Source organism: Mustela erminea, chromosome 1 (genome assembly GCF_009829155.1).
Source record: "Mustela erminea isolate mMusErm1 chromosome 1, mMusErm1.Pri, whole genome shotgun sequence".
NCBI classification, from domain to species: Eukaryota; Metazoa; Chordata; class Mammalia; order Carnivora; family Mustelidae; genus Mustela; species Mustela erminea.
In genome coordinates, this window is record NC_045614.1 from 59,208,754 (window position 1) to 59,221,206 (window position 12,453).

The window sequence follows — 12,453 nt, forward strand, 5'->3', positions numbered from 1 at the left end:
CATTTTTCACCTATAAAATTGGCACTTTATTATTACTATCATTATATTCAGTGTTAGCAAGGGTATGGAAGTATGGGCGTTTGTACTTTCTTGGTGGAAACATAAAGTGGTAGAGTTTTTTAGAGGGCAATTTCATTTTCCACGTCCGAACACATTTTTCCTACCTTCTGACCCACCCATTCTTCTTGGAGAAATTCGTACTAAAAAAATAATTAGCTACAAGGCTGTTGATTGCAGTGTTTTTTGAACGGTGAAATAAGGAGCCTAAGTGTCAACTAATAGGCAATCATCGGTTATTTAAAATCATGTATTTTCAATACAATGGAATTCTCTGCCACCATCAGTAATGGTGTCATACAAGTATGGACACGACCGTTGTATTGTGAAGTGAAAAGAGTAAGTAATAAAATAGTATGTACCAGCAATTTTCTCATTTTTGTAAGGAAAGTAAGAAAGGATATACACTAAAATATTAACACCAATTATTCATGGCTAGTGAGATTGCGGGCGATGTATACTTGCTGCATTGTTGTTATTTAAATTCTATCTAACACTTTCCTACAATACATATACATTAATTGCTAAATAAAAATAAATGTTTAAGGAGCGATGGGGGATTGGGTAAATTATAATACAATCACACAGTCACAGTCAACAGCCGGGAATATTTGTGTGGCAGAATTATATTCGTTGATATGAAAAGATGGTCATCATACATCACTCAATGAAAATAGTACATTACAAAACAGTGTGTGCACTATAATCTCATTTTGTTTAAAAATAGAAAATGTGTCTATTTATATGCATAGAAAAATGGCAGAAGATTATAAAATGAAATATTAAGAACAGTTATCTCTGGTGAGTGCAGTGGGGTGAGTCTTTTTGGGCTTTGTGGATTTCTGCATTTTGTAAGTTTTCTGCTGCTACAACGTATTAATTTCGTTTTTAGAAATTACACTTATTTTTAAGAAAATGTTTATACTCTCACATCCCATAATTCTAAGATTTTCATCCCAAGGAAATAGCCTGTCCTAATACTTGTTTCATCGAGCCAGCAGTTCTGACCTAGGAGGATAGCGTCCCCCAGGACTGGTGGCAGTGCCTGGGACATATCTGGTTTTCATACTGGGGGATGGGAACGCTAGTGGCACTCAGTGAGAAAGGTCAGGATTGCAGCTAAACATCCTGCAATGCGCAGGACGGTCCCTACAGCAAGGAATGATCCAGCCCCAAATGTCAGTGGTGCTGAGGTTGAGACACTTGCTTTATACCATTATTTCTTCTTTTATCTCTCAAAAGACAAAACATGCCTCTCCACCTTGCCTCAAATCTTTCAAGAAAGTCACATACAGAAAAGCCCAGAAGCTAAAGGCATCTAAAAAGTCTGCCCAAACTTGGCCTCCATCCACAAATAGGCTTCAAAGGTTCATAACCCAGGGACACTTCTCAGAATCACCACCCCTTTTATCCCACGCGGACTGCAAAGCCAGCTCCCCCATACCCTCCCAGGGGCACCCTAGGTCTCATCCCATCCCTCCCCAGCTCTCTGCCAAAGTGGCCCACTTTCCCCAGTATCTCTGGCTCTACTCGCTTCTGTTCATGCTCTAGATCCTTCACCACACAGACAGAGCAGGGAAGGAAAGACAATACTTTCTTCTTTTCTTTTCTTTTTACTGGAGGGCAGGAGGCACCAGCTGTGTGTGACAATAAAATATCTGGAGATATATGACCCAATGAGCAGGCAAGAAATGAAGCTTTGCTAATATTTATAATATGGATTGACTTTAGGATATGTTTATAATTTGTGCATAAATGTATATACGTTGGGGTGTTGCACTCAAAAAATCATTTCTGGTGAGTTGTGCATCTCTAATCATTTAAGGGTGACAGGGACGGAGGAACAGGGCAAGGAAGACCTCTGCTCTTTGGGGGGTAGACTGGGATAGAAGGCAAGAATAAAAAATAATGTAACTCTTGTCCCAACACAGCGTGATTCTCAGAGTAATTCTGAAATGTCTACAACTTAACCATAGCTAGTACGCATTAATTCTACCTGCTTTGCCATTCAGAAATTATTTCCTCTAACCCCAAAGCCATCCTGGAACTGAGACCATAGCACTGGGTTGTTCATCTTTGGTTCTGAGCCATGGCTTGTCCCTTCCTCCAGGCTGTGTATGGGATGAGAGAAAGTGACTTCTGAATGTAGCTGTGGCCAAACCTAGTTTTCGCTCATCATTTTATCCCTAGTGCCTAGCACCGCAACAGCCACTTAGGCATTCCATACATATTTGTTGATTGGGTGGCTAGATGAATGGACATACAGGTGGTTGGATAGATGGAACAATGGATAGATACACAAAGGGAAGAATGGGTGGATGGTGAGTGGACAGGCAAATGAGTGGATGGATGGACAGATGGATAGGTGGGTGGATGAACAGATAAGTGAATGAGTGAGGGGCTAAATGGATAGGCAGATGGATGGGCAGACAGAGAAACAGACAGACAGTTGATGGATGGATGGATAGACACACACAAGCAGATGGGCTAATGGATTGTCCTGAGCATTCAGTGATATAAATACAGCCCTGAACACAGACCCAGACACACAGTAGGCCCACAGTAAATGATCCCTATAAGGACAAGCTGTGAGAAAATAAAGGAAGCCTCTAGTTGCAAAGGTGGGTAGAGGACTCCTGAAGGAAGTGATGCTTGAAGGATTAAGTAGAATTTTCCAGGCATGTGGGGTATTTGGGGGAGGCTGCCCCAGGTAGAAGAAAACCCTTTGCGAGAGGGGGAGGGAGCACAGTAGAGGTTGCTGTCAGAGAGACCTGCGGGGGTCCTTGCAAGGCACCAAGTTTAGGTGGTTGATTCCCCCATCTATTCCACCCCATGAATAATCTAGCCCAATCGCAGAGTCCCATTCCCTTGCCAGTGACTGGTTTAGGATGGGATTGGCAACTCTAATCTGACCAGTGAGACTTGAAAAATCTGTGGGAGGAGAGGTACTGCTGGAAAATGCTTTCCCACTCCTAACGGGTACATACATGTGAAATGGTATCTTCCCCCTTGAGTCATTCTTGGGTCTGGCCATCAACCTGGGACCATGAAGATCCACCCAGGGGGAGGGCACAGCAGAGAAAAGGAAGACCTGAATCCTCAGTGGCTTCCCTGGACTGCTGAATTAACCAGCCTGAAGCTAACTTGACCCCTAGATTTCTTTCCACCTACAATAAATTCCAACATTGTTTCAGCTACCGGGAGCTTGGAGCCTAAGACATACGATCTGCTACACCAGACTCAGGAGTCAGGACTTGAACCCACGTATGTCTTCCTGCAATCTCCTCGGAGGTCTTGTTCTCCCTAAAGCATTAGCTGCGGCTCATGAATAAATATACAGTCATACCTCTGGCCTTCCCTCCAGCCAGTTTGAATGGACACACGGGTTCTGTGCAGAGCTGAAGCCTACCAACTAGCATGCAGAAGTATCTGTAACCTGTGGCCAAGTTTCTTCTTTGTCTATTATGTGGTCATTTGAAAATTTCCATGAAGTCATAATTTATCTTCTCCCGGGTCAAATTCTGGACTTGTTTCCTGGAGCCTACTGGGTTCTGAGGATAGCAAGCAGCACAGGATAATACTTGGGGAGAACAAGCACCCTCTTGCAAGGAGATTGGTTCATGGGAGGTTGTTGTAGGTTTTCCAAGAAGGGAAGGATGCGTCTGTTTAGACAAGGAGAAGTGGCTATTTTCGGGCTCTTCTGAGTTCGTTAAGATCCCCCCATTCCAATTCTCAGTGTTTCTCTCCTTCCCAACCAGTGCTTCAACATTTATGTAACAGATCTGTCACACCTGTTAATTCAGTTTACGCTGTGACTCTGCAACCCCGTGATCAAATTTGGAGTCTGATGTTCAGCTATCTCAGCCCTTCGGCTACAAAGGAAAAGAGATTGTTCTAGGGACGTTGTTGAAGCTCTCTAATTCTTTGACTGTGTCTTGAGCTGAGATGTTAAAGCCCTGATCTCGTCGCTTTCCTTCCATAAGCCTCCCAGAGCAGCCAGGGGCAGCCAGCCAGTTGCAGAATTCTTGTGGCCGTCGCTCCCATTCTCCAGGCCCAACAGCTCTTTGGTCCCCACAGCAGGGCCCTCACTGGGGACCTCATCCCAGGAAGCCACATCCGTTACCTGGAGGTGACTTGATGGCCCATTTGTTGACTTTAAGACTGCTTTCTCTACCTCTGACAGAAGGTAAGTTCCATGAAACTTTAGGGTAGTCACGTCTACCCTAAAATAGTACCACCTACAGAGTAGGCACTTAATCAATGCAGAAAGCCATTCCTAGCCAGCTGACGGAGGAAGGGGAGTGCATATCTGCAAGAGCACAGAGGAGCTGGCCTGGAGCACAACCAGATCCCGACCCCAAGAAGCACAGCGCATGCTCTTTGCCCACTTAGCTCCCCTAAGTGGAGCTGCTTCTGCATTCAGAGGGACTCAGATTGGCCCAGCTTGAGCCCGAGACACTCCTGGACCCCACAGGGAAGTGGGATCATGTCCGAGCCAGGCCCCCACCTCTGAGGCCAGGGCCATGGTCCCACAGAACCTCATGGGAAGGAGTGGGGGTGGCTCCCAAGGAAGGGTTCCTGTTTGAGCAGAAGAGAAGAGGGGATACTGAGCATGTACATACAAACACACACACACACACACACACACATGCACTCACTTGCACACAACGTGCAGACGCACACACACAGTCTTTTATTCCAAAGAAAGAATTGGTTAGGGGATTGTTAGAAAATTATAACATATTCTTAAAAAGAATGTGAGAAAGATACATTGAGATTTAGAAAGATCTCAGAAGCATATTGTCAATTGAAAAAATATCAAATTAGAGAATAATAATGCGATCCCATTTATTTTTCGAACTACAATTATATATGTATATATATGTGCATTTAAAAAAAGGTCAGGACAAAAACAGATATTTAAAAAAACGATCAAGCCAGGGAGAGGAATACAAACCAGCAGAGGGAGGGATAAGAGGACTTTCATCTTTTATTCTAAAACTTCTCTGCTGCTTGATTTGGCACTGTGAGTGGGATTCAGGTATTGTTTTTAAACACAGAAGAATTTTCCAGGCACGTTTGGTGCGTCTGAGCATCTCCTGTCTCCAGCTTCCCTCTGTCCTCCCCCTCTCCTTGCTTATCTTCCCCATAACCCATATCTTTCAGTCGAGATTGGCCATATCAAGGGAACAGAGCATATTTCTTCTGTCACTGAACGATCTGCAGAGAGCTCTGGGTTTGCTGTTCTTCCTGCTGAAAGCAAACAATTGGGCCTTTTCTGGGCTCCTCAACAACAACCAGACAGGGCTGCAGCTTTGGCTAGTGTGGCCCCAGGGGTGTATGTCCCCACCGCCGGTTTCCTGGGTCAAGGGGAGGAAAGATCCTCCAGCGCCTGGCAGCTTGTGCAGCCCCAGCACCCTGCGCCCACCGTGTGCAATGGGAGGGGCGTCTGTGGGGCTCCACCTCTTGGGGGAGGGGACAAGGAAGGAGGCCAGGCAGAAGCCCTGGTAGCAGGGGGACTAAGTGGAGACTAGAGGCTCAGCCCTGACCCCCATCTCCACTGCAGGTCAGAGCCTCACAGGATGAGGGCCAGGCCCTGCTGAATATGCACAGAAACCAAGAACCAAGAAGGGAAAAGAAGTGCCCCAGTCACAGCGCCTGTGCAAACAAAGCCCATGAGTGATCTTTCTAAGGACCCTGCACGCTCTCTACCCTTCCCAGGTGGTCTGGCTTCCATCTGACCTGCCCCATGCCCCCACACTCCAGCTGCAGCGGCCTCGCACACAGTACTGCCAGGAACCCCCTCCCCATGCCCTCCTGGATGCTCCTCTGCTTCCCAGTTGGCAGCCCCCAAGGGCTTCCCAGTCCAGCCCACCTGGTGCTCCTCCTTCCTGCTCCCTGGTGCCTCCACTAATTTGCTTCCCAGCACTCACTTCCAGAAGTCTTCTTGTTCACTTGGTTGCCGGTCCACGCTGTTGGCTCCCTATGGGCAGGGCCATCTTATCTTGCTCACTGCTCACTCCTGCACCTGGAACAGAAGCCAGCACACAGTAGGCGCCACATCACTGTGGGTGGGGCTAAGGGGTGACCTCGGTCCACTATAGCTCATCACCGAGGCTCAGGGAGGTGGACAACCTCCTTGATTGCCCAAGGTACCGAGTCCTGGGCTGTCATGAACACATGGACTGGTTACAGTAACGCCCTCTGGGCAGGGACCCTGGGCCCAGGCTGCCTGGGTCTGCTTCTCAGCTCTGCTTCTGGCTAGTCATGTGACCCCTGGCATTTCACTCAGCTTCTCATCTGTGAAATGGGGCTGTAGAAAGCAAACCTCAAAGGGTTGATGCAACAGTCAAAGGTTGATGCACATTAAGTCAGTGGTACGTAGGACGCGCCATGCTTACAACTTGCTCTGTGCAGGCGTAGCATGGTGGTTAGGCAACAGTGGGAACTGGCTGGGTTTGACTGTAAGGTCCTTGCTCTTCTCCAGGCAGGGGAATAAGGACTTGGTATGGAGTCATGGATGGCAGAGTGAAAACACTCGTGGAAGGGGTTAATAAGCAATGCAGCCAAAGGTGGGGCCGGACCAGATCACCTAGAGCTTGACTTTGACCCTGAGGCAGGCGGTGATGGGTGGCCACTAGCGAAGTTAAACAGGAGATCAGCTGTATGCTTTTCAGAGATTCCTCAAGGGGGCAAGTTTGTTGAGACACATTGGAAGCAAGCGGTACAGTCAAACAAACAGCCTGGTTCCCCACTTTCTGGATAGCCCTTTTCCCCATTCAGGAAACCCTCTTCAACATTCAACAGAGTGTTCTTCTTCTCTTGATGTATCTGCTTAACTACATACAGCACCCTATCCTTCCTCCCTTCCTACTCAACCAGGATGGACATAACACGGGGCCAAACCAGGACATCCAGGAGCGCCCCCTCCCAGGAGAGAACACCTGTCATTTCTATCTGCCCAGCATCCTTCCTCCTTCCCCAGCAGCAACTTCCATTCCCCTTGGAGTACCCCCTTTCCCACTCACAGCCAGTGGTCCAGGTGCAGCTAAACCTCAGCTCCTTCTGCTCTCCTGGTCAGTAGCTGGTTCAAGGATCGGTACAAGACCCAGACTCATTTCTAGGAATGTCTCCCAATCAGTTGGGTAGGAGAAGTTCTCTTCCTGCTCTGTTGTGAGTCTAGAATGGCCAACAGTCAACTTGGCCATGAACCAGGAGAGGATGAGCAGGGCTGAGCTGTGGAAGGAGACAGATGACCAACATCTTTTATACATCAGAACATCTTTGCGGAACATCTTTGAAGCCTGACAAGATCTACCCTTGGACTTTAAGTAACCCAGACCGATATAAAATAATTCTTTCTTCTTAAGAAGTTTCAAGTTGGATATCTGTTGCTTTTCACCAAATACATCTGATTAATAATGTTCCATAGTGCAACACCATGGAACGGACCAGGATCCTGAAGCTTGAAACTCCAGACTATCCAAACGTGTCCATGGGGCCCTGCTGGTGCTTCAGTCTCCCCAGATCATTTATAAGAAAGTAGAGATGCTTAGGTCCCCACCAGCCAAAGCTTTGGTTGGGGATCTCTATGCAGGGGGTCCACACAGGGATTGGCTCTCAGCCACTGGGGAACAAGTTTCTCAGAACCAGGTCACAGTGGAGAAGGAAAAAGGCCATCAGAGAAGAAGGGAAGAAGGAGGAAAGTGTTCCTGGGTTCTCAACCAATAAAGGTCACATCAGACCTGAGCTGGGCAGCCTTAGAACACAGAACCCCCAGGCCAGCAGGTGCCCCGCTAGCCATTGCACTTCCTGGGCTTTGTGGGGGCATGGAGACCAGCATCTCATCCCACCTCCCTTTGTTGTTAGGTGAGAAAAGTTAGGCTCAGAGAGCAGATAGGACTTCTTAAATCACACAGCATGCTGGCTCAGACCTATGGCCAGAACCTGGTCCTAATCCCACACCTGTCCCCTACCCCCACTCTCTTGGCCAATTCCCCACCCCCTATTCCTCCTACTTGAACTAAGGGTCCTCCTTCTTTTCTCTTCTTTTCAAACACTCCCTCTCCCATTCTCCATCCAATCCCAGGACTTAAAGGAGACTTTTTCACTTTTTGCATTGCAGGTCCAAACACCCACAGCAATGCCGCCGTGCCATTCAGAACCGACCTGGCATACAGGTGGCCAGTGTCTCACTTGATCCAGGTGCTTCCTTTCCCTCGCCTCAACCTGGGCACTCAGGACCCAGCACAAGAACTGGGTGGGACACAAGAGGCCACAGACGGTAAACACAGACACAGTAGGTAGGCAAGTGTCCTGGGTCAGCGAGGTTTTGCCACACAATAAGCCACCCAAAGATGAGTGGCTTAAAGCACCCGCCATTTATTTAGCTCGTGATTTTGTGGGTCAGCAATTTGGGCCGGGCTTGGCCTATGGTTCTTTGGCCTAGTCTGGGCTCGGCTGGCCAAAGCTGGGCTTGCTCATTCACCTGCAGTAACCAGGACACTGGCCCAAGCAACTGGACTGAGGATAGCTTCAGCTCCACCTGTGTCTCGTCCTCCAGCTGGGGATCCTGGGTTTGGTCACATGGCAGCTGGGCAGCTCCAAGAGCCACAGTGCAAACATACAGGGCCTCCGGAGACCCAGGATGGGAAGTAACGAGAACACTGTTACTTCTGCCACATCCTACCGGCAGGTTCCAGGCCAACCCAGAGTCCAGAGTGGAGAAAGGGACTCATTCCACCTTGCATCACACCCCAAAGATGCAAGGGTCTAGAGAAGGGAATAATTCTGGATATTTTTGTAAGCAATCTACCACAGATTCTAAATATTTGGTGAACATCAAGGATACGCTCTCTATAAAGCATTTACATCAGGGCTTTAACAAACCATTTGCAGTTTCATTTTGAACAAAAACATGACTGAGGGCCAGATCCTGCTTGGGGCTGCCAGCTTGAGCCCTCGGCAAGACACAGCTAATGAATGTTTTTGAGTGAAAAAATGAATGAAAGCACTTCCCACTTTAAAAGTGGCTTGGAGACTTCTGGTACCAGCCACTTGGCAGACAGTAAAACCTAAAAATCCCCCTGCTGCAAACACACAGAAGCAGTAGATAAAATATAACAAATATTCCTTTAAAGCCAAAAGGAAGAGAAAGAAAAGGGGACAAGAGCTAGGTAACTGAAAGCCGGCACACCAAGCAAAGGAGGAGAAGGAGCCGACACAGAAACTATGTCAGTGGGGAGGCTCGGGGGCGTGAGGGGCGATCTGGCATCAGGGGAGCAGAGACCCAAATTCTGATTCTTGTTCAGCAAGAATAGGAGTGGGACTGTGGGGTTGACACCGAGACCCTTCAAAGTAGGACACTGAAGATAAAAGCAGACAGTGGCCAGCTGTATATATGGAAGTCAGCCCCCCAACCTGTATCACCCAGCCCAGAAAGCTGACCCATTATCTAGACACCAGCCCAGGGGGACAGACTCCTCTCTAAAAATCTCAACAAGTTGGATTTGTGGAAGTCAGACCAAAATCTCTAGCAAACAGTCCAGGAAGCTAAACAGTAACAGTAACTCTTGTAACAATCAACCCCAAATGGGCAGGACTTGACGAATAACAGACAATTTCTCTAATTTTGTCCCCACTTCCAACTTAGGACCAACCAAAGAAAGTCAAAAAGCTCCCCTAACCAATCACAAGGATGCCTCCCTCCATTTAGCTCCCCTCCAGCTCCCTCAGGCCAGCAACCTCCATCAGGGCACGCCTGAAGGCCTCCCTTTTTCCACTAGAAAGCTTGCTTGCTCCTCTACCTGCCTTTGAGTCTCTTCCAAAACGCAAGTGGTGGTGGCTGACTCCTCTAATATAGGAAGCTCTGAATAAGTAACTTTTGCTTTTTCTCGTTTTGCTTGGTCTTCTTTTATTTCCACAGAGGGAAAAACAAAAACAAGCAAAAATAAAAAATGAAAAACCTTCATAAAGGCTGAGTCACTTTCAGATATTTTTTCCAAGTATGTAACCCAAGTAACTCTCTTCCAGCAATGTAAGAATGTTTGCATTAGAAAAAACTATGAACATATTTATTCTCAATTGACTAAAGGAAAAACCATAAGATTATCTGAATATATGTGGAATTAATGTCCATTCACAACAAAGATGCTTAACAAAACAAGAAAAAAATGGAAGTCCTAAGTATGATACAAAGTAAACCCACCATACATTTATGATTAATGATAAAATATTAAAAGCATCCAATAAAAGTCAGGAATGTGACAAGGACACCTACCATCACATCTCTTCAACATTTTACTAAAAGTCCTTGCTTGTGCAGTAAGACAAGAAAAAGAAATGCAGTGTATAAGGATTGAAAAGGAAAAAGCAAAAATTTTACCATGCACAAATTATAAGATCATCTACACTGAAAGTCCTATAGAACCTACAAACAGCCTACTGCTACTAACAAAGATTTGAGCAAAATTGCTGGATACAAGGTCAAAATACAAAGACAAAATGCATCTCTAGACCACAGCAACTAGCAATCAGAAATTTTAATTTTAAAAAGACATAAATAACTATAACAATACATTTATAGGATTCAAAAGAAACCTAAAAAAGAGATGTGCAGAATCTTTGTGGAGAAAATTATAAAACTTTATTGAAAAACATAAAAAAAGGCCAAAGTAAATGAGATAGATATGCCATGTACGTGGGTGAGAAGACTCAGTATCATAAAAATGACAACTCTCCCAAATTGATCTATAAATTTCATCTCAAATCCCAATAGAAAATTTTATAGAACATGACAAAGTAATCCGAAAATTTATGTGGATGAGGAAAGGACTGAGAGTAGCTAAGACACTCCTGAGCAAGAAGGTGGGAGAACCCATCAAGATAGTTATTAAGATCAACCACGAGGCTTTAGTAACTAAAACTGTGATGTTGACACAGTAAGAGAGAAATACAGCAAAGGGACAGGGAAGGGCCCCCCCCCCCCAAGACACAGACTCAGACACAGAAGGAAAGAACCAGCACTGCGGGACAGTGAGGAAGGTGACAAAAAACAGAAAGAGTTGTCCCTACAAAAAAAAAAAAAAGTTAATCCTTAATTCAAATCATACAATATAAAAAAAAAAAAGACAGCTACATTACAGAATTAAATGGTGACTAAAACTATAAGACTTATTAAAAATAGAAAAAATACAACTTCTGGTGGGGAAAGATTTATTGAATAAGACACAAAATCACAAACTACAAAGGGAAAGATTGAGAACTTTGCATACATTAAAATTTAAAGCCTGCTGTAAGACAAAAGACACAATAAACAAAATAAAAAACAAGCTGCAAACTGGGAAAGATATTGGCTATGCACAGAACTGACAAAAGATTATTATTCAGAATATGTAAAGAATTGCTACAAATCAGAAAAAAAATGCCAAACAACCTAGAGGAAGAAAAAAGAATGGGCAAAAGATAGAATGGAGTATTTCACAGGCAAGGGAAGTGGGGTGGACTGTTAACATATGGAAAGATGCTCCGCGTCAGCAGCAACCAAGGAGTTGTAAAGTAAATAGAATTTCATTTCATTCCGCTCATACTTACTGAGCACCTATTACAGACCAGACATTATTCTGCCATTTAAAAGTCTGGAATTCCCAGACAGGACTGTCTTCTATGTAAACCTAGACCAGATGTTAGAATAGATCTGCGGGATGCGTAAGCTTCAAAGTCAAAGATCTGTGGCATATAAGTAAGATCAACTGATTGATCCCACATTCAGATCTTTGAGTGTGCAACTGGGGCTTCTTTGAGTGAAGGGATAAGACAGGTGATGGTGCTAGGATCTTAACAAATCTTTGCATCATGAATCCAGCACCCAGACTCCAGTAACGGGACTGTTGAGGTCAGGTCGGAACTTAGACTTCCAGACTTGGGGCCTCACAAGTCCTGCAGGGGTTTACTAGGTGACCCTGCCTGAGTCTGATGCTCTCCTAGAATAACATGGAGAGTCACCTCCTTAATGTTCCAGAACCTCCCTCTGTGGGAGTGAGAGGCCTGTCCCTGTACTTCTCTGGGCAGTGCTGCAGACTCTCTTCCAAATCATTCACTAAGTGGGAGTAGAGTTGGGATAAAGGCCCCTGTGGGTCTAGGCCTGAGGGTCATTACCCCCCCCCCATTAAAATGAATGAATAGAAACATCCGTTTTTGGTGATAATAGAGAGAAAATGGAACTCTCTTACGGTGCCTATTTTTTTTTAAGATTTTATTTATTCATTCGACAGATAGAGATCACAAGTAGGCAGAGACACAGGCAGAGAGGAGGAAGCAGGCCCCCCGCCGAGCAGAGAGCCCGATGTGGGGCTCGACCCCAGGACCCTGAGATCATGACCCGAGCCGAAGGCAGAG

At 45.8% G+C, this 12,453-nt stretch overlaps 1 long non-coding RNA gene across 3 annotated transcripts in view; it reads right to left on the bottom strand.

Annotated features, from left to right (window-relative positions):
• Positions 1-12,453, bottom strand: part of LOC116588149 — a 57,501-nt gene that overhangs the window by 23,830 nt on the left and 21,218 nt on the right. For 2 of the 3 annotated variants that reach the window (XR_004284831.1, XR_004284824.1), the window contains 2 exons: positions 7,086-7,293; positions 5,991-6,085 (listed from right to left, as the gene is read on the bottom strand). This is a non-coding gene — a long non-coding RNA (uncharacterized LOC116588149). Of the gene's footprint in view, positions 1-4,903; positions 5,311-5,990; positions 6,086-7,085; positions 7,294-12,453 lie in introns of those variants that run through there. The other variant, XR_004284839.1, reaches the window with a different exon arrangement.